Genomic DNA, 22,371 nt, shown 5'->3' with positions numbered 1-22,371 from the left:
TAGATGCTTAGAGCTATAGATCTCATGTTCTTTCCAAGCCTGCCTCCTGGGTTTTGTTCCTGCTTATTCCCCTCACTCATATGCTCTCCATACTTACTTCCTCAGAGAAGCACCATAATAAAATGGAAAGAGCCCTGGGCTTGGCGTCAAAAGACCTGTGTTCAAATCTTGTCTCTGCCACTAACCATGTATACAACCTTGAGTAAGTCAGTCAAACTCTATGAGTCACAATTTCTTCATCTGTAATATGTGGATAGAGTGACTTAAGTGGATAGAGCCTGGAGTCAGGGAGACCTGAATTCAAATCTGGCCTCAGACACTTACTAGCTATGAGACCCTGGACAAGTCACTTAACCTCTCTTTTCCTTAATCCAATGGAGAAGGAAACGGCAAACCACTCCAGTATTTTTGCCAAGAGAAAACTCCAAATTGGGTTACAAAGAATTGGACACAATTAAAGAACAATGACGACACATCCTTAGAAGTGCCTCATTCCCAAGAGTTGGATTATTTGGCCTCTGGGTCCCCCACGGCTCTAAATCTAGAAACTTGGCTCCTCTGACTTTCTTCCACCAAAGTAAGTTTATTTTCTGCCCGTTGACTTCACTTCCTCAAGTGGCCACCAAGAGCTGAGAGTAAGGGGAGATGAAGGCAGGGTCTGACTACTGGGTGCTGCCACCTCGGTTCAGGTCATAGAAAGAGCTGGAGGCGACCTCAGAGGCCACTGGGGGCAAGTCCCTCATTTTATAGAGGGAGAAACAGTCCCAGAGAACAGAAAGGCCTGCCCAGTTCCATAGTCTTCCTCTTCTCCCTTCTCAGGAGCCCTCCCCCTCTCTCTAACACTGAGGCTGGATAAAGGGCTTCACAGATCTCTCCCAGGAGGTAGTGGAGTGGAAAACCTCTTTGGAGACCTTCCAGCAGAGATTTAATGGCTACTAATCTTGTGCCCTCTGTAGACATGGGCTGGGATGGATAGGTGCCACCATCTTGTCACTTCCCAAACTCAGTGATTCTGAAACTCCCAGGCTCCATTCCCAGCTGGGCCACTGACTGCCGTGTGACCTTGGCCAAGTCACCTCTTTGACCCGGGCCTCGGTTTCTTTCCCAGTCCCAGTCCCTTTCACCTTGGATAGGTAATCTCTTCTTTCTGTCTTGGTCAGGTTTTCTCAGTCTTTTATCTTAATTGTTCACCTGCAAGCCTGACCAGGATGGGATGGGGTGGGAGGGAATGGAGACCTCTTCCATCCCACAATCCCCAATCGAGGCTCTGACTGGGAAGGGTTGGCAGGTAACCCTGAGTACTGACAAACACGTTGTTAATCAGGTGTGGATGGGGCATGCTGGAGCCAGCTGGTGTGGACTGAGAACTGATTGGGTAGACTGAGCATTTACACTGCAGAAATCAGCACAGATGAGGAAACTGAGGCCCAGAGGAGTCCTTGCTTGGAGTCCTTGCTACGTTCATTGTATGACCTGGAGCCTGGGCTGTTGCTTCATTTCTGCCTTAAAATGGGGACAATGAATGAATCCAATAAATCAAAGAAGGTGAATCCTATCACCTTTGCTTGATTTCCAGTGGTTCCAGATCTGGCTCTGAATCGAGTGCTCATCCCCTTGCACCACACTTCCTCTTCCTTCCATCTTTGTCATTCCATCATTCTATGATCTGTTTGTGCACAAGAAGGAGATACATGCACTCTACCAACAGATGGAGGGGGATGGCCTAAGGGATGATCTTCCTTTCAGCAGAGAAGCAACTGATCCCAGTCCTTTCATGTGTTATGGGAGAAGAGAAATGGTTGATGTCACCACAAATTGAGCTGTGCTTGTTGGTTCAGGCCAACCTCACACTGCTAATCATAGAGAAATCTTAGGGCAAATCCTTCAAACTGTGGTGAAAAATTGGCAGGTGATGGAGGCTGAATAAAACCATCCTTGACCTCCTGTGGTAGATGGCCATTTCCAAAGAAGGCTATTCATCATTTTAGGTAGAAACACCAATTTGCAGGCCTGAGGCCAGGGAGAATGAAGGGCTGATGGATAACAATGGCACCATTTCTCTGATTATAATAATGGACAGATACACTGGTGAAATAATTTCAGCTTGGGCTGCCGCTATCCCTGGTGAGTGACTCGTGGTCCAACTTCCCTAGGAGAGCTGTTTCTCTGGGTGCCCCCGGCTTTGAATGGGTGGAGGCTTTTGAGACCAGTGGCTTTCATTTTCCGACTACAATAGCTCTCAGAATGGAAGGAAATAGCATTTTGGACTCAGTTCCAAACTGATAATTAGAGGAGCACTTTATTTCTGGCAAGGGCAGATGTGCCCACCAATTGCCTTGCAGCAAAAAGTAAAAAAAAAAAAATTACAGTTCCACATTCTCCTGTTCCTTTGGAAATAGACCCTCATTGTATATACAGTGTGGGTTCTGATTTATTCCAGGCAAGTTTTTTCAGGGCTAGGGACATGTAGGAACAGTTTCCTTGCCATAAGGAATTTTCAACATGGTACCAAGGACACCAGAGTAGTGGAAAAAGCACTGAACTGTGTGTCAGGAGGCCAGAGCCACATTCACTTGCCGTTCGAATTTGGGCAGGTGGATCCTCTCTAGGTCTCAGTTTCCTCATTGGTTTTAAAATAATAATAATGTTAATAATAGCTCACATTTACATAGTACTTATGGTTTGTAAAGTATTTTACACATATTATCTTTTTTGTCATTCCATGAAGGGGTTAAACCATCTCTAAGTTTATATACCCTAAGGGCACATTCAGTCCAGACATACTATCTTCCAGGGTCTCTTCCAGTTCTGAAATTATATGTTCAATGTTTTAAGGTCCTTTCCAGTTCTGACATCCCCTAATTTTTGCTTTAAGGTGTCTTTCAGACTTATTCTGTTATCTAAAGTCTCTTAAGGTTTCTTCCTCCTTAGATATTCTATATGTGCTTCCAACTTTGACATCCAGTGCTCTATATTCTAGGGTCCCTTCCAGTTCTGAAAATCTGTGTCCTAAGATTCCTCCGCTCTCTGACATTCTTTGTTCTAAGTTCGAGGCCGCTTTCTTGCTAAGAGGCCCAGATCTGACTTCCTGTGTTCTCAGATCGCCTCCAGTTTTGACATTCTATGAAACCATGATTCTGACTGTCTTAGTGAGAGCATTCAGTGTGACTACCTATGTAGAATATCAATGATTGTCTTTGTACTTTGCAGAGGCAAGAACAGCTTCAAGGATGGCAGCTGTGATGTTATTGACCTTAGCCCTCAAAGTGATGTCTTTCAGTTTGAGCTATTTTTCTTCATTTTCCCCTGGCTTAATATCAGGGTTGCAGAAGTAAATGGTGGCTTGAGTTCTTACCCCTCAGTTTCTCCCCTCAAAAGAAAAAAAAAGTATTTTGGAACATCGCTTGTAAAAGATCTCTCTCTGACAAGGAGATAGGAATATGGAGACCAAGGGTGAGGCAGCAGGAGGATGTATGGGCATTGTTTTTGTTTATTTTTTTAACCATAAGATTTAGAGATAAAAGGGATTTCAGAGATCATTAGTCCATGACCCTGTAGGTAAGCATGCTGAGTCTCAGATAGGAAAAATGATTTGTCTAATGTCACACAATTACTACATGGAAGGTTTAGATTTTTGCCTCAAGCCCTAGGGCTATAAATCTTAAGCTCTTTCTAGTAAACCATGCCCCACATACGTAGACAGAGAAATGCATGCCGCAGAATAGTCCTCTGGAGATGGCAAGGGAAGTATTTGTAAATTTTCTAAAAACTTCCCAGTGGAAGGAAATCATAGCATCACCAAATCTTAGAATTGGAAGGGATCCCATTCATCCAGGCTAACCGGTCTAACCTTATACGTATGAAGAGTTCCTTCTATGCACCCTCAGTCCCTGCTTCAACACACCCTCATAGGATCATAGACAGCCCTGAAAGGGACCTCAGAGATCATCTAGTCTGACCCATTTGTTTTAGAGATGAGAAACCTGAGGCCCAATGACTTGCCTAGGATAAAGCTGGGATTTGAACTCAGGATCTTGGACTCCAGAACCAGTGCTCTTTCTACTGTCTCACATGTTTTGGAATTTTCAATGCTAGGCAACCCACTATTTCCCAAGGTAGCCTATTCCATTGTTGCTCTGCTCCAGTTAATAGAAAGTTCTTCTTTATATTGGAGTAAGAATTATCCTGTGTTCTTATTACTGCTTCATCTATGTGGACTTTTGTTTTGGTATTGGTGTTGTCTGTGAAATTTGTTTTGTGTGGGGTGCTTGTCACCCCTTTGATACCACATGGATGATGACTAACGATCCATAGCTAGTTCATATAGCAAAGCTATGCCCTTGGACTTGACTTTTAAAAGTGGGCTCCACGTGGATTCTAGAGGCTAGAGAGTGAGATCAGAGAAATGCAGGATCAGATTTGGTTCCCTGGAGATAGAGCTGTGCATTCACACATTTTTGTAGGATTAAGTAAAGCCCATCTTATATTTGCTGCATCATTATTCTGACTACTCAAATAAGATCACAGCTAGATGAGTTATTGGCATCATAGAAACATAGATTTAGAGCTGGAATTGGCCTTATAGGTCATTCAGTCCTCATTTTATAGTTGAGGAACTGAGGATAAGAGAAATTAAATGACATGGTAACACTGTTAATAAGTGTCTGAAGTGGGATTCAAACTCAGGTTACTTCAATCCAGTATTCTATATACTATGTCATGCTGCCTTTCAAGGGAGATGAAGGTATGCATGCACACATGTATACTCAGAAATATACACATGAATGTATGTGCATATACATACATGCAAATATGTGTGCGTGTCTAGAAGCTATTTGTACAATATATACACATATGTGTACATATACACACATCAGCCAAATTCGATGATCCTTGGGGAAACCCCAAGTTGGGGCAAAATGAGCTAAATTCTGATGTTCCTAGGGAATGTGAACCAGAGAGAAACTGCAAAGATCAAACTAAGTTCATGTAACCCTAGAACTATTTATTCTATGGGCCTTGGGTTACATTAGGCTGAAATCTGTTTTCTTTATAAACTTCCCTCCATTTCTTAGCTGCTTTCTGTGGCCATACAAAAAATGATTAATCCCTTTCCCACATGACAACCCTTCAATCTTGGAGACAGCTGTCTTTTCCCGGGTAAGTATTCACTACTTCAGGCTAAGCAGTCTCAATTGTAGTAATTTACCTTGATATAATGCTTTGAGATGTAGAAAGCAGTTCCCTCAAAACAGTCCTATTTGGGTGGAGTTTATTGTTCCCAGCTATTGGAGAGCCTTCTTGTGTGTAGGGCAAGTCAACAGTATGGACAACTTCTTCCAATCTATCTTGTTCAGACCAACCAGGCAGTATCCAAATAAAGATGATACTTTTAGGACCTCCTAACCACTTCTCTTACCCTGAATGCTAAGCAGTTTACTGTGTTTGCTTTTGCTGCTAGGGGTGGTGTCTCCCATGATAAAATGTAATGGGATCATGCTCACAATGTGGAGGCCCATCTTGCTCCCTTCACTTTATCTCCCCTTCCCCCCACTTCACTTTCTTCCCCCCAGCTCATGTTCTACACCACTGCCTGAATGGTCTTACTAATAACATGGTAAACTCCTTGAGGGCAGGGACTGTCTTTTGCCTCTTTTTGTGTCCCTGGTGCCTAGCACATATACTGGCACATGATAGGCACTTAATGTTTATTGATTGCTGTCACTCCTAGTCTGAAAAACCTGCTGGCTCCCCAATGCCTATCAAGAAAGTCTAAATTTTTGACTGATATTCAAGGCCTTCCACAACCTAACTTCAAACTATCATTCAGGACAATCTTATGCTGAGATTTGTGTCTTCAGTGTGTAGCACAACGATTAGCATGTAGTCAACACTTAATAAATGCTTTTTCGCTTTGTCGCCTTGCTCTATCTTAAAACCACTACCCTTTATGTATTCTGCATTATAGCCAACTGGATTATTTCCCATCCCTTGGTTTCATTATATTTTCCTCTCTCTTTGTCCCTGCTCAGGCTAGAATGTAACCTTGTTTTCTCCTCCCTTGTCACCCCAGTGGTGCCCATCATATCGTAAACTTCTTGAAAAAAGGGCCTTTGTCACATCTATCTTTGTATCCCAAGGACTGAAAACAGCATCTTACACACAGGTACTTAACACATTTGCTTTTGTTTTTATTTACTAGGAATAGGACTGAAGCAGTTTGCTCAATTCTGTGGGAACCTGTCTCTAAACACATAATCATGAAAAATGTGAAATTCGGCCCAGCTGCCACAGGGAGCTAAAACATCTGGATGAATGGATTGTTCATCTTTCATCTGGATATTTGGCATGATATAGACAGCTTAAATTCAAAAGCCTTTGCAATTTGGTCTATCCTAGAGAATTTAGGTTACTTTACAGTGAATTATACCTGTTTCTTTTGCCTCTTCAGTTCTAGTTGTTTTTCATACATGTTAATGAATAACTAATTTCGACAATATAGATTTATTTTTTTTGTTTGAGTTTTGTCATTTCATCTAAACAGGGGTTCTTAATCTGAGATCCATAAGGATATTAAAAAAATTAACTTTGTTTAAATATAATTGTTTTCCTTTATAATCTTATTTTTTATGCATTTAAAAACATTATTCTGAGAAGGATTCCATAGGCTTCCTCAGTCTGTAAAAGGGATCCATTACACACAAAAAGTTAAAAACCTCTGTATCTGGCTCTGAGCTCCTTGAAGGCAGGAACTGTATTATATTTTCCTTTCCACAAGCACAAGACTAAGCACTCAGTAGTTACTTAGTAGAGATTATTTGATTCAACAAAGATTTATTAAAGATCTACTAAGCTAGGTTCTGTTTTTAACTATGTAAAAACATAGTACAGCTATCCCTTCCACATTGCAGGGTTGCTGCCTCCCTCCCTCCCTCCCCACCCCTGCTGCAATTTGGAAAATCTATGTAAAATTTTTTGGCCCTCGCTTCACTCTAGAGAAGAAGTCTTAATTTTTCGTTTTTCTTTTATAGGGTGTTTACAGTGCCTTATTGTAAAATTTGGGTTAAGTATTTGGTTCTAGGCTCTGTGTTATCTGCTGGACTTCGCATGTCATCTGTGGCTTCTGCAAAACTCTCCCCAAATTCCAAAATTTAATTTCTTATGCCAACCCATAATATGTCGAAACTGTGACAAAGAAAGTCACAATGCTGAAGAGATAACTGTAGTTCCTGCCCTTCAGGAGGTAGCATCCTACTAAGGGGAGATGGGTCCATCTGATGTCAAAGATGAGAGAGGAAACTCTCTCACTAGGAGAATCCCCGACAGTGAAAACAAAAGGTGTTTGGAAACTTTCATCTGAATGATGGGAAACTTGTGAAATGATAGAATGTCAGAACTGGAGAGAAGTCTTAGGGCCCATTTCGTCTAGGATCAAGGGATTTTAGAGCTGGAAGGGACCATTTAGAAATCATCTATTTCAACTTCCTCATTTTGTAGATGAAGAAACTGAGTCCTAAAGAAGTTAAGTGACTTGTTTAAGGTCCTGACTAGCAGAGTCAGAATTTGAATCCAAGTTTTCTGTCTGTAAGTCTAGAGATGAGAAGACTGAGGTCCAGAGAGGGGAAGTGTCTCGCCCAGTGACACATAGGGAGGTGGTCATGGAGGTGGGACTACAACCCGTTTCTTTTCTCCCAAGCTCAGTTTGGTTTCAATTATCCCAGGCTGTGTCTCTGGGAAGAGGAGAAGGGTGGAGGTGGGGGAGTGTCTTCTGTTGCTCTGAGTAGAACTATCAAATGTACCTTGAGAAACGAAGAGCATCCAGCAGCACCCAAAGGAGGAATTCAAAGAGACAGAATGCAATTTATCCAGATCCACATTTATTTGAAAAGTCCTTCTCCTTTGCTACATTTCACCTGAAGAAGAAATTGAAACTATAGGAACCACTATGGTGCTGCATGCTGATCTGTTTTCTTAGGCATTGAGAGTTACCCGAAAGGAAACCAATGGAACCCAGGGGTAAATGAATGTTTTGAGAAACTTTCCCTAGCAGTGGGAAAGGCAGTGGGGTTTTAATTCTACTATTTTTTGAATCAGTGAGCCAAGGCAGAATAGTGGGAAATACATACACAGATTCACTTTTTGCTTCACAGGTTACAAAGTGCTTTCTTTGCACCAAAAAGCCTATCAGTTAAGCAATATGTGTTCTGCATTATTACTATAATTTTATAGAGTCAAAACCTGAAGCCCAAAGAGAGAAAGTGACCTGTTCTGAGTCACATGGGTAACAACAACAACTGGCATTCATATAGTCCTTTAAGGTTCACAAATCACTTTGCAGACATGGTCTAATTTGATCCTCACGAGAATTCTGTGGCATAATAGAAACTACCTATGGGTATGATTATTCTTATTTTTCAAATATGGAAACCGAGGCTCAGAGAAGTCAGATTTTTTTTCCCACACAGCTTGCAAATGTCAGAGACTGGCTTTGAACCCAACTTTCTTCTGATTCCTATGTCAAGCACTCTTTTAAAAAATTATTATTATTTTCAGTTAACAAGCATTTATTTTCTTTCCCTTCCATTTTTTTCCTCTCCCCCTGGAAAAAGAAAAACCAAACTCTTGTAACAAATATCACGACTGCTTCCGTGCCACACTAATTCTTTTATAAGTAGTGGAGTTGAGACGAGCAAGTCTTTGAACTCAAAGGCAAGTGCTCTTTCCATGTGGTTGAATTCCAGAAGATGTGGTTCTGCCACTGATTAACTGTGTGACCTGAGATGTTGCATCCCCTCTTTGGGATTCAGTTTTCCCATCTACAGAATGAGGATGCTGTTGTATCTACAGCACTAATGTTCTACATTGCACCTCTTCTGTTAGCATGTCAATGCCTTGAGAGTTAGAGATTGTTTCATTCTTTGTGTTTGTGTCTTTAATGCCTAATGCAGTGCCTGGTACACAGTTGCACAAGCTTAATAAATGATGGTTGATTGCTTACTTGATCAATAGAACTCTGACATTCTCTGTTCTAAGGTCCTTTACAACACTGGCATTTTATGGCTCTAACCTTGTATTTGGCCTTTGGAAAACTCTAGTCAATATCTCCCAATGACTCAATAGGGCATTTTATCACTTCTTGTAATGAAATTTCAAAGAATGGTCACAATGAAAAAAAAAAAGAAATATGAGTATGTTTGTTGTTTGCTTCTGTTTCAATTTTACCATAATTTTTATGAACCTTGTGTTATCTGATTTTCTTACATGAATCTACTTGGCTATGGGATTGCTTTGACTGGCTTTGGTGGGAAAGGCAGTTCTCTGGGGCTTGTGAATATATCACTCTACAAAGTCCATTTTGAAATATCTGAGACACTTTAATTAACACAGGCCTTTGTCTCTGGGCTAGCTAAAAAAATAGGCAGGCAGGCTTGAATTTAGCATTACATGGACAGCACCTATCAGGAATCCTTCTCTGCTTGGCCTATTCAGGGTCACTTGGGGAGCTCAGGCTAGTTATTTGCAGCTGTTGTCTGTGCAACAGAGACCCTGTCTACTAAGGTATTAATTAAGATTCGTGCAGTAAGTATTAATCAAGAGCCTATGATGTGCTACATGTTGTTAGAAATATGGGGTGGTGAGGAGGGTATATGAGGAAATCCAGTCCTTCCTTTGAAGAAATTACAGTTTCATTGAGGAGATGAGACAGACATGTGATTGTGTTATAGTTGGAATAAACATAATATGTTTAATATAACTATAATGAATACAATATATTGAAATAAATAAATATATAACAATATAATAAATATAAGTTGAAATAAAAGATCGCCAAGATCTCTTCTAGTTATAAATTTCTGTTATCCTTAATCAACTCTCAATAAAGGGATCCAACTCCCAGCTTTTCCTTCTCCAGCTCTGGAAATGACTTACCTAAGGTCAAATTAAGCCAGGGACTCACACCCAGTTCCAGTGCTCAATCCGCTATGGCACAACACTTCCCCAGAACCAGTCTTTGATTCTTCAGAGGATATGTGATCTCTTTGATGGGGCTACTTCCTTCATTGATACAGTTTGCAGCCCATCCATACCTTCTTATCCTACACAACTCTTGTCCCTGTCTTCCCACTAAATCCATTATAGCAGGTCTATCCAATGTGCTAGCAACCTTCCTCTAAGTCTTTTGAAATTGCACACATACTCGTTATCTATTGGTTATTCTTCTCTTTCATTATATAATTGACTCCACATTCATTTCCAGTGTTGCCTTCACTGTAGCAGGACAATCATTCTGTTCCCCTGGTATCAGTGCTCTAGCCTAGTTTCCATGGTGCCTGTTCCAAATCTTCTCATATCTTTTCACGCCTCGCACAGCACCCCTCCCTGACTCTTTCTTGAGGACCTCATATCATATTTTGCCCCCTTCAAAATAAAGTCATTTGCCAAGAGATTCCTCTTTCCCCCTCCTCTTCTTCATTATATTATTTAGACATTTTCTATTTTCTCTTCATTCTGCCTTCAGAATTCACTAAAGTCAGCTCCTCTACATGAACCCTCGATCCCATCCTACCCCATCTTCTCCAGCAGATCGTGCCCACTATCATAACTCCCTTACCTTCAGTCTTAAGTTACTGGCTCTTTGTTTCCTTGATACCTACAAATATGTCCATATTCCCCCCAGTCTTCAAAAAGCAAACAAACATCATTTGATCCTACCATCCTGGCTTGTAGTCATTCCCTATTTAACCTTACCTTCTTTGTTAAACTCCTTGAGAAAGCGTCTGTGGTCAATGTCTTCAATTCCTCTCCTCTCAATCTCTCCTAAACCCTCTACAATCTTACTCTGACCTCACAATTGAACTGAAACTGCTCTCTCTAAAGTGACCCATGGTCTCCTAATCACCAGCTCTAATGGCCTTTTCTCAGCCCTCATCCTTCTTGACCTTTCTGCAGCATTTAACATTGTTTATTGTTTTTTTCCTCCTGTCTACTGTCTCCTCCCTGGTCTTTTGTGTTACTGCCCTTCCCCGGTTCTTCTCTTTCTTGTATGACTGCTCTTCAGTCTTCTTTGTCAGGTCTTCATCCATGTCACCCCCACTAACCTCGGGCTTCCCTTAAGGCTCTTTTCTAGGCCCTCTTCTCTTTCGCCTCTGTATCATCTCACTTGATTATCTGTCAGTTCCCACGGGTTCATCTTTGTGCAGATGATTCCTAGAACTCTTTCTCTAGACTGACCTAGTCCTTCTCCTGAGTGCCATTCCTGCATCACTGACTTTTGGACATCTCAAGCTAGGTGGCTTATAGACATTTTAAACTGAAGATGTCCAAACCAGAACTCATCACCTTTCCTCCCAAACCTTCTCTCCTTACCAATTTTCCTATTATTGTTGAGAGTACTACCATCCTTCTAGACTCCCAACTTTAGTGTCACCTCAATTCCTCACTCTCATCCACCCCCCATATATGATCCATTATCAAATCTTGATCTCACTTTCACACACATATACACACATATATGTGTGTATACATGTCTAGGTGTGTATGTACATACATATATGTATATATGTATTTAGATATGTGTATGTATATGTACATATATGTGTTTATATGTATATGCACATACACATATACATATATGTCATTCTCTTCATCTACACAACTACCAATCAAATTCAGGCTCTTCTAAACTTTTGTCCGCACTATTACAACAGTTTTCTAAATAATCTTCCTGCTTTAAGACTATCTCTGCCAGTCCAAGTTCAACATAACCATTAAAGTGATTCTTCTAAAACTTGGGTCTTATTGTTACCTGCTCCCATCTTCTCTAAACTTCAGTGGCTCTCTGTTCATTCTAGGATTGAATGGAAGACTCTCCATTTGGCATTTAAAGCTTTGTACAATCTGCCTCCTTCTTATCTTTGCATTTGCCCTACAGTTCACTTCTGTCAATGCCCTTTAAGGTCTGTCCACATTGTCCCACTTGCTTTTTCTTGTGCACAATGAGCCATTTCTCATCCCCATGCCTTTGCATTGGCTGCCTCCCATGCTCAATGCTCTCCCTCCTTTCCTTCACCTCTTAGTTCCCCAGCATCCTTTACCTCAGCTTAAATCCCACTTTCTGCAGGAAGCCTTGCCCTGTCTCTCCAGCTGCTTTCCTTATGATATAACCTCTAATTTATTCGAGCTATATCTTGTATGGACCTGGATATATTTACATGTCTGTTCCATTAGAATGTAAGCACCATGAAGGCAAATACCGTTTTTTACCTTTCTTTGAATCTCTTGCACTTACCACAGTACCTGCATATAGTAAGCACTTACTAAATGCTAGGGATGATTGATTGGGCTCCAGGGTAAGCTGAGCACAGGTCAGAACTCAGAGACCTGTGAGTGGGCTTTGGTCTGTAGGTGGCACCTACACTTTGGTGTAGCCTTCCAGATCCATAGGGATCATTCTTCCCTTCAGCCCCAGAGATGATAGCATCTCAGCCCCAGAGATAATAGCATCTAGGGTTGGTGGTGGAATAGGAAAAGTTCCTTGACCCTGGATTCTTGAGCTCAGCTATTGGAAGACAGCAGCAGAGGCATGTTTTAGTTCATAAGTTATCGACCATATGGCCCCAGGAGAGGAAAAATATATATGTAAGTGATGGGAGCTTCTGAACCCCAGCCACATGCATAGAGGTTGGGGGATTTCCTGGAGAGTCTGAAGCTCCAGCCTTCTAGAAAGAAAAGAGGGAGTTCTCCAGCAATGTCAATGCAATTCCTCTAGAAACTCCAACTTTGAGAGTTCCAGAATCAAGCCTTCTATCAAGGAACAGGAGAGATCATAGATAGCACAAGTTTCTTAGAGAGAAGAGGATCATACACATGGCTGCTGAATTGGAAAAAGAGTAAGATACTAAGCTACCATGTAAAGTAGTAAAATTATTATTATTAAAAATCCAAACAATTGTGAATTATTTGCATTGTATAAGTCCAGTAAGGAATTTGTTTCTTCTCAATGATCCCCAAGCTAATTTTCTTTCCAGGAGTGGGGATAGTACTATCAGGCTAGGGCCCTATATGCATCCCCTAGATGAGAAAAGGATTCACTAGAATGTCAAAGCAACCTGAACTTGATTTCTTTTCAAAGAGAAGTTCAAGTCCCAGGGTATAAGTTCATATTTGGTCAACCCAATGCTAGACCATATACAAGATAAATACATGAAACTGTGGTTTAGTGGAAAAAGAGTGAGATTATAGTACTTAGAGATAGAAAAGATACTTGGAGATATATCTAGTCCAACACTTTCATTTTATAAATGAAGAGCCAGGTGATGAGGGAGGAAATTTGACTTGCTCAGGGTCACATAGGTAGCAGCATGGCTCAGTCCAGAGGATACAGGATTTAGAGTCAGACATCTTGGATTTAAATCCTGGCTCTGCTTCTCATTATCTGCTAGGCTTTGGGCAAATCCTTTTTTCTCTCTGGACCTCAGTTTCCTTATCTATAAAATGAGAGCTTGGACTAGATTGTCTCCAGTGCTCTTTGCATTAGAACACTCAGCCAGGAGACCCATTTTCTAGCACCAGTTCCACTACTAACTCAGTGGTTGAGCCCAGGCGAATTTCTGGACCCGCTTTGTCCTCCACTGAATGAAAATGTGGACTTTTTTGGGATTTAGAGGAAGCGCAGAGCAAGCTTCAGAAGGGACTGTGAGCAATTGAGTTTGGTTGCAGATTCTGGGGCTAGAATCTGTCTGTCTTTAGGATGAATGGCTGGAGAGGCAACAGACCCATTTGTCATGACTCAGTGGCAGGGGCAGTAGCTGTAGCCAAGGCTCCCATGGCTTAATCTATAGCCACTGGCCTGAGAATATGAAGCAGGTCACTGGTTGAGGTGGCTGATTAGAGCTTCCAAGGGAGCTGATTGAAATGAATAAAGCTTGATAACGCTGTGCTGTTCCATGACCCCAAATGGAGCAGTCCTCTGGCAGTGGGAAGAAAATGATGGGGGATGGTGAGGGAAGGGAAGCATTGCTTGGTGGTGCTGTGCTAGAGTATGGCCCGTTTGATCTTACATGAGGTCCCCTCTCCTCTTCACTCTGTTTAATTGCACTGTGTTTGGTTGGTAGGTGGAAATAATTTTCTTTGTGCTGTACTTTTCCCCCCTCACTGCTCAGTAATTCTCTAAGTTAGTGACCGTGACTGTCTCCTTTCTCCTCTCTGGCATTATCATGGATCTTTGATTGTACAGAGAAGAATGAGCTCCCTGATTCTGTCAAGTGAACCCCTTGCTTATGGGATAGTGGAAAGAATACTGCTTCCGGAGTCAGAGGACTGGGGTTCCAAGCCTGTCTCTGACACTTATTGCCTATGTGACTTGGGCAAATAAATTAACCTTCCCGGGCCTGATCTTCCTTATCTATAAAACAAAGGGTCTGGAATCAATGACCTATAAGGTCTCCTCCAGCTCTAGTCCCATAATCTTATGTTTCATGAGCCTTTGTTACATAGCTCATTCTTGTGCCAGCCCAGAAAGGGAAAGATAGGAGCTCTGCCAATCTCAGTATAACTCTCTCTGCCTCTCATCCAGAAGGAATTTCATAGCATTAATCAGAAATTTCTGGAGCTTAAAAGGAATTTAATAATAGCATATCTTTCAATCCCTTCTTTTTATGGGGGGGGGGAACTGAGGCCCAGAAAATACAAGCAACTAACCCAAGGGCACATAATCACTTAGGATAGAACCAGGACTAGAACCCAGTTCTCTTATCTCCCAACTCAGGGCTCTTTCTACCAGATGTGTCTTGACTCCCCGTCCTTAAAACTGGCCTCAATTCTGAAGTAGGAGGAGGTTCTCTTTGGCTCCCATCAGATTTCCTTATTAGGACTTACCCCCTATTCTTACCATGGATTGTCCTGCCTTCCTCTCCTTTTCCCAATCCTTCTGCTGCTATCTCATGATACAGTGGAAGAGAGAGACTGGATTTGGAGTCAAAAGACCCAGGTTATAATCTTGGCTCTGTGTGACATTGGGAAAGGATACTTCTCTGGGCCTCAGTTTCTCTATCTGTAAAATGGAAGTTTAGGCCCAATGAATTCTAAGGGAATTTTCAGATCTAAATCTGTCATTCTATGCTGACAAGGTCTTGTCCTCAGTAACCTAGGAAATTTGGACAACATGATAAATGAGGCTCAGTTAATTGAGAAAAGTTTGTGTTATTTCCCCAGTGCTCAAGGGTATTTACATTTTAATCAGGAGCTTAGAAGACTTTAGGACCCAAAGAAATCCTTTCTCTAATACTGACATTTCAGGTATCTTACTTGCTCAGTTTGGGGGTTTGGCAGTGGGATCTTCCTTGTAGCTGCTTCTGTCTGTCAGCACAGACAGCCACCTCCTCAGTCTCCTCAAAAACCCCACCCTGTCTGATGATCTTCTGGCACGCCAAATGGGGACAAGCTGGCTAACTTTCAGAGGCAGAGTCGTTGGCAGGAGAGGCCCTCCCCTGGCCTGGGCTACTGCAGCCTGAACAGTTTAACAGCGCGGGTCCAAAGTCAGACCATACTGCCTGAATTTGAGTCCTGCTTTCTTCTCATACCTGGCTTCCCACATGGTTTCACTTTGGCCAGTCATCTCATATTCTAGGAATTAATGAGGCAGCACGACTTGATGGAAAGACCTGGGAGAGACCCGCATTAGAATTCTACCTCTCATACTTAGACGTCTGACCAGGGTTTCTGGGCTAGGCCAGCAGCAATGGTTGTTTTTGTTGTTGTCTGACTCTTCATGATCCCGTTTGGGGTTTTCTTGGCAAAGATACTGGACTGGTTTGCCAGCTCCTTTTACAGACAAGGAAACTGAGGCAAACAGGGTTAAGTGACTTGTCCAGGGTCATGCAGCTAGTAAGTAGATTTGACCTCAGGTCCTCCTGATTCCAGGCTCAGTATCTATCCACTGTACCACCTACATGCAGCAATGCCCCACCTGGAATGCTGGGCTTGATGGTCACCACGGTTCAAGATCCCAGGCCAGATCTCCATTCCCTGCACTCAGAACTGAAAAGGACCAAAACCCCAAACCTGTTTCTCAGGGCCACAGGGCCTAAAGGGAAAAGCAGGTGTCCTTCAGGTCCTTCCCCCAGCTTACTACATGGTTCCTCTGCTGTGAGTGAATGAGTGTTTCATCACTGGACAAAATCACAAAGAAGAGAGTAACTGTTTCTTGGTCTGGTAGATTTAAAGATGTGGGCAGTTCTGGTTATGTAGCCAATGAAAAGAGACTACTGCTGGCTACATTGTAGGCAATGGAGAATGTCCACGTGAGTCAGTCTTCCTGTGTTGGGAGCAAGTACCTGGAGTCTCCTTCCTGGGTGCCTCCATTTTAGGCAGTTTGGGCATATGCCAAACACCGGTTACATCTGTGTGCAAGCATTTGAATGACCATCATGTGAAAGAGGGGTCAGAATTGTTCTAATTATCCCCCAAGGGAAGAACAAGGAGCAAAGCTGCAGAGAGATTGGCTGATTTTTGGTGCATTTCAAGGAAAAACTTCTTAACCATCAGATTTGCCTCTAAGTAGAATGGGCTGCCCGGGTATGTCATGAGTTCCCATTGCTAGGAGGTCTTCCAACAGAATCTGGAGGCCTGATTGGGGGCATATAGAGGAGATTGCTGCATAGGTAGCGACTGGATTAGATAACCCCTTGTGTCTCTTCCACCTCTCACATTGTTCAATTCTGCGAAGACGGGTCCCTTCTCTGGGCCTTAATTTCTTCATTTGTACGGTGTGGGGCTAGATATGATGATACTGTATTTTAAGGTCCCTTCTATTTCAAAACTTCATTTCAGGTATTCTGTGACATGAACACAAATTACTATCATATACATTATTTTCTATTAAATTCATTCAAGAAGTGGCTGAGGTAGGAGGCTAAGAATTCTGGGACATAGGTTATTCCAAAGGTTCCCTTCCTTTCTTCAAGGGAGCAGCCAAGAGGGATTTTCCATCTGTTCAGGGCCCAAATAAAGATCACAGAAAGCGAGTAATGGGCATCAGCAGAAGGGCTTTACCTCTTATCCCTGTGGCTTTTGTCCCGCTGACACAATCAGGGTCACTTTGAGAAGTCTCTGCTTTATTGACAGAGACTTGAATCTCTCCTTTCATTGTTCCTAACCCTGGTGTTTCGGGAGCTAGAGTTGGACCATAATAGGCCTATTTGGGAGGATGATTGAATAAGATCAAAGACTCTTACTGAGGATGTATGGGCCACCATAGCTTCTTATGAGCCCAACAAAATTAACAACTAATGTCCCTCTGCCCACTTAAAACCCGGAGATTAGGAAAACTGGAAGGAAGCTTGGAACATAGATTAGAGAATGTAAAAACTGGAAGGAATGATAAGATATAGAGTACCAGAGCTGGCAGGACCCTTAGACCACAGGACAGTGAATGTTAGAGATAGGATGGTCTTGAAGAAAATTCAGTTGAACTCCTTTATTTTTTAGATGAGGGATCTGGGATCTAAAAGGGAGAAATTATTTGTCCAAGACCATGAATATAGTGGCAGAGTCAAACCTAAAACCCTTGTCTTGATTCCATTATACCATAGTAATGGAAGGAACATGAGCCTCCCATGAGAGACCTGGAAGAGAGTCCTGGATCTGATACTCTCCATCTGTGGACAAGTGACTTAATGTTTTTAAACCTTTTAGAGTGTGTTGATAAATGTTTAACCACCAGCTCTCTGGAAAAAAAAGTGCTCATGAAATACTCTTCAATTTAATCTGCATTATTATCACTTTCTACATCACTTTCTTAAATCTAGACAAGCAATAAATCAAGCCATGATATGTAGTATTTGCTGATATCTGGGGTGTAAATGCTCACACTGAAAATTTAACAATCAGCTCTTGTGAGCTAGTTTGAGCTGGCTCCAGCACAGCTCTGTGTTTCCTCAATATGATGCAGTGGAAAGAGTATGGATATTGAAGGTAGCAAGATGAAGGTTGACATTCTCATTCTGACACTTTTTGGCTATGTAACCTTGGACAAATTAAGACCACGGAATTTCAGAGTTGGAAGAAAGCTCAGAGGCCATATGGTTTAACCTATACCTGATCAAGAATCCCTTCTACAACATATTAATGGCATCTAACACTTATATAGTTTTATAGTTATATAGCTTCCAAATTTGCAAAGGATTTTTTATACATTATCTCCTTTAAGTCAAAACAATTATGTGAGTTATGTATTACTATACCCATTTTACAGTTGGGAAAATTGAGGCTCAGAGTTTAGAAGTGATTCCATAGCTAGTAAGTGTCAGAGACAAGATTTGAAGCCAGGTCTTCCTAACTCAAGAGTACACGCTCTATGTAACACATGATGCTGCCTCCCAAAAGCCCCAGGAAATGGTCATCCAGCCTTCACTTGTCAGTCTTGTTAGTTGCGGACAACACTGGCTGAGTATTGCCCTTTCTTTGATGCACAAGTCAGGCAAACATCCGGTTCTTCCCAGTTCCTCATATAACTTGCTTTCAAGGCCCTTTACTGTACTGATTACCCTTTCCTGGGGGCTTCTCAGTTGAATGTCCTTCCTAAAATGTGTCAGAACTGAACCTAGTTTAGATATAGTCTGACTAGGACAGTCGGCAGGACTATTACCTTTGTTAAAGACAGCCCCTGTTCATGTAGCCTTTTGACTGCTGGTCGTACCATTGATTCATATTCAGCTCGTCATCTATTAAAAACCTTAGACCTTTTTCGTGTAAATTGTTACCTAGTCATACTTCCTCTATCTTATAATTACAAAATAGATTTTTCAAACTTAAATTTTGTCTAATTAGATTAAAATCTTTGCATTTAAAAATCCTCAATTCCTATTAAAATTGTATTGTTGTCATGTTTCTGTTGGTCTTCTGTATGTCTCAGTAATATGTGTTATGTTCCCCATTCTTACTACCAATTTTTTCTAGTATTAGTGGGATATAGAAAGATTAATGATTGTTCTGTGCTTACCTTAAATCCCAGTGTCTTGCTTAAGCTATTATTATCTTGATTCATATTTTTTATTGAATATTTTGGGTTTTCTAACTATACCATTGTTATCAGTAGAATGTAAAATTTCTCAAGGACAGGGATCATTTTGTTTTTGTTTTCCCATCTCCAGTACCTAGCACGGTGTCTTACATGCAGCAGGCATTTAATAAATGCTTGTTGGGTTTGAATCCACGTATTGAGATATTTTTGAATCCTGATTCTTTCATTCAGTGTGTTAATTATCCTTCCCAGCTTTGTGTTATTAGCAAATTTGGCAAATGTGCCATCTATGCCTTCATCCAAAAATACTATAAAGCACAAGGCCAAGGAGAGACGTCTGGGCCACCACTACTCTAGAATCCTGCTTGCAAGCCAACATTAACTTATTACAATGTTTGTTTGGGTCCTGGCAATCAATTAATTCCAAATCCATCTAGCTGCTATTGCCTCTCACACATCCTTGCATCTTATCCGCAAGGGTAACATAACAGACTTTGTCAAATATTTTATTGGAAAAGAAAAACGTCACTCTAGTCCCCTGAGCCTCAGCTTCCTTATCTCTAAAGTGGGGATAGTAGGGCTGCCCTACCTCAAGACTATTGTGGGAAAAGCTCTTTGTCAATCTTAAAGGGAAAAGGTCTGGACCTATGATTTCGTTGGTATATGGCACTCCACCAATGCCAATTAGCAACTTGTAACCTTAGACAATTATTTACAGCATTGAGAGGTTGACTGACTTGCCCAAGGTCACAAAGCCAGTATGTATCAGAAGACAGAACTTCAATCTAGCTGTTTCTAGCTTCAGGGTCTAGCTCCCTATGCACTATGCCATGCTGTCTTTCTCAAAGTACTACAGAAATATGAGCAATGATAAAGGTTGGTAGTGTGTGTAAAGTACTTCATAAACTTGGAAGGATGCTTTAAAATCAGGGATATCATAATTATTGTTACATTAATGACAATTACAATTATTATGATTACAAGAGGCTTTCCCTCATTTGTTTAAGGATAAAATCCAGGCAGGCAGGTGTTGGTTCCTATTGGAAAGATTGGATATAAGAGGATCGTGGACTCATAAATTTAGACCTGGAAGGGAACTTAGGGGCTTTCTAGAGCAATCCTCTCATTTCATAAGATAGGGAAACTGAGTCCCAGAGAAGTTCAATGACTTGCCAAAAGCCAAAAGTGGCAGAGTCAGGATTTGAATACAGGTCTGTAGGTTCACATCCCTGATTCAGAAACAGTGCTTTTTATTATCAGTACAAAAAGCTAAAAGTGATCACTGCTGAGTGCCAGCAGTACCTCTGTGACAAAAAGTTGAGAAAGAGATCCAATTTCCATTCTGCTGCCCATCCTCAGTTTCCTTCTCTCTCTTTCTCTGTGTCTCTCTGTCTCTGTCTGTCTCTGTCTTCTGTCTGTTTGTCTGTCTCTCTCTCTCTCTCTCTCTCTCTCTCTCTCTCTCTCTCTCTCTCTCCCTCTCTCTCTCTCCTTCTCTCTCGCCATGTAGCAATGCATGGGCTGTTTCCCCTACACCAGAAAAGGCAGGGCCAGCCTCCCACAGCAGAATCAATCAACTCCCAGAAGCACCACCCTCAGTCTCAACCCATCAATTAAAGAGCGAGAAAAAAGTGTCTGTATATGTCTGTGTGTATGTGTGTGAGTGAGTGTGTAAAGGAACGTTTTATAAAGTGAGTCAGCAGGTTGTCCGAGTAGACATTTCCAGACAGCAGTAAGAAATGTAATCAACAGAATCAATTAGTGTAGCCCATGGGAAGCCCCGTTCAGTGTCTTGAAAAAATTAACCAACCATTGCATAATTATTGCAAACAAAGCCACCTCTTAATTTGATCTGTAGTTCCATTATACACCCCAGTGGGCACCAGCCCCCTTCATTATTCTCCACCCTTCTCTCCTCTCTACCTCACCCCTCCACCCCCGCCTGTCTCATTTAATTCCATGTTTCTCATCAGTCTATGATATTTAGCAGTGGCTAAGTCATCTCCAGGAGAAGACTGGGGTAAGTGAATGTGGGAATGCACTCCTTCTAAGAACCAGCAAGTTAAAGGTCACGTATTTGCTTGTCAGTGTTTCTGGCAGAACGCTAGGAAAAGAGTAAAGTGGTTTTGAATGTTCAAATCCTCGTCAGTTCCTGAGATGCCCTTTGCCAGATTCGATTCACTTCAGTTCAATTTAACAAGTGTTTGCTCAACCCAGGGCTAACTGGTGAACAAGGTAAAAATAGATGGCTGTGTTATTGTGGAGAGAGCTGAGGGTCTTTGGATTTAGAAATCGAGGGACCTTTGAGATTGTTTTGTTCACAGCTCCTATGTTACAAATGAGGAAAGAGAGGTGAAGGGAGTGGTCACATAGGTTGTAGGTGGCACAAGCAGAATTTGTGGTCTTTTGGACCTCCTTTTCCATTTGGGTAATTCTGCCTTTCAAGGCATTCTTCTCCTCATTGGCTTTTTTGGAGCTCTTTTGCCATTTGAGTTAGTCTATTTTTTAAGGTGTTGTTTTCTTCAGTATATTTTTCAGTATTTTTTTGGGTCTCCTTTAGCAAGTCATTGACTTGTTTTTCATGGTTTTCTCGCATCCTTCTCATTTCTCTTCCCAATTTTTCCTCTACTTCTCTAACTCGCTTTTCCAAATCCTTTTTGAGCTCTTCCATGGCCTGAGACCAGTTCATGTTTTTCTTGGAGGCTTTTGTTATAGGCTCTTTGACTTTGTTGACTTCTTCTGGCTATATGTTTTGGTTTTCTTTGTCACCAAAGAAAGATTCCAAAGTCTGAGAATGAATCTGGGTGTGTTTTCGCTGCCTGGCCACGTTCCCAGTCAACTTACTTGACCCTTGAGTTTTTCAGCGGGATATGACTGCTTGTAGAGTAAAGAGTACTATGTTCCAAGCTTGGGGGGGATGCACTGTTGATTTCAGAGCTATTACAGCCAGCTCTGCCACCCCAGCACTCCTCCTTCCCCAAGAACTGTCAACCTGGACTGGACTTAGATCTTCAGCAGGCTCTGCACTCCTGCTCTGATCCGCCACTTAATTCCTCCCACCAGGAGGCCCGGAGCAACTGCAGCTGTAGTTCTGTAGCTGCACCACCTCCGCTGCCCCCGGGGTGGTGGCTGAACCACGAACTCTATCACCCAGTCCCCAGCAGCTTTTCCCACTAACCTTCTCTGTTGTCTTTGGTGTTTGTGGGTTGAAAAGTCTGGTAACTGCTGCAGCTTACTGATTCAGGGCACTAGGGCCCCCTCTGCCCAGCTCCTGGTCTGGTTGGTCCGCGCCGCCCACACTGGGCTCTGCTCCACTCTGCTCCGCTCCCAGCTCCATGCGTGAAAGACCTCAC

The sequence above is a fragment of the Trichosurus vulpecula genome, chromosome 3 (assembly GCF_011100635.1).
Source record: "Trichosurus vulpecula isolate mTriVul1 chromosome 3, mTriVul1.pri, whole genome shotgun sequence".
NCBI lineage: Eukaryota > Metazoa > Chordata > Mammalia > Diprotodontia > Phalangeridae > Trichosurus > Trichosurus vulpecula.
The sequence above is the reverse complement of the archived record's forward strand: the minus strand, read 5'-3'. Positions refer to the sequence as shown.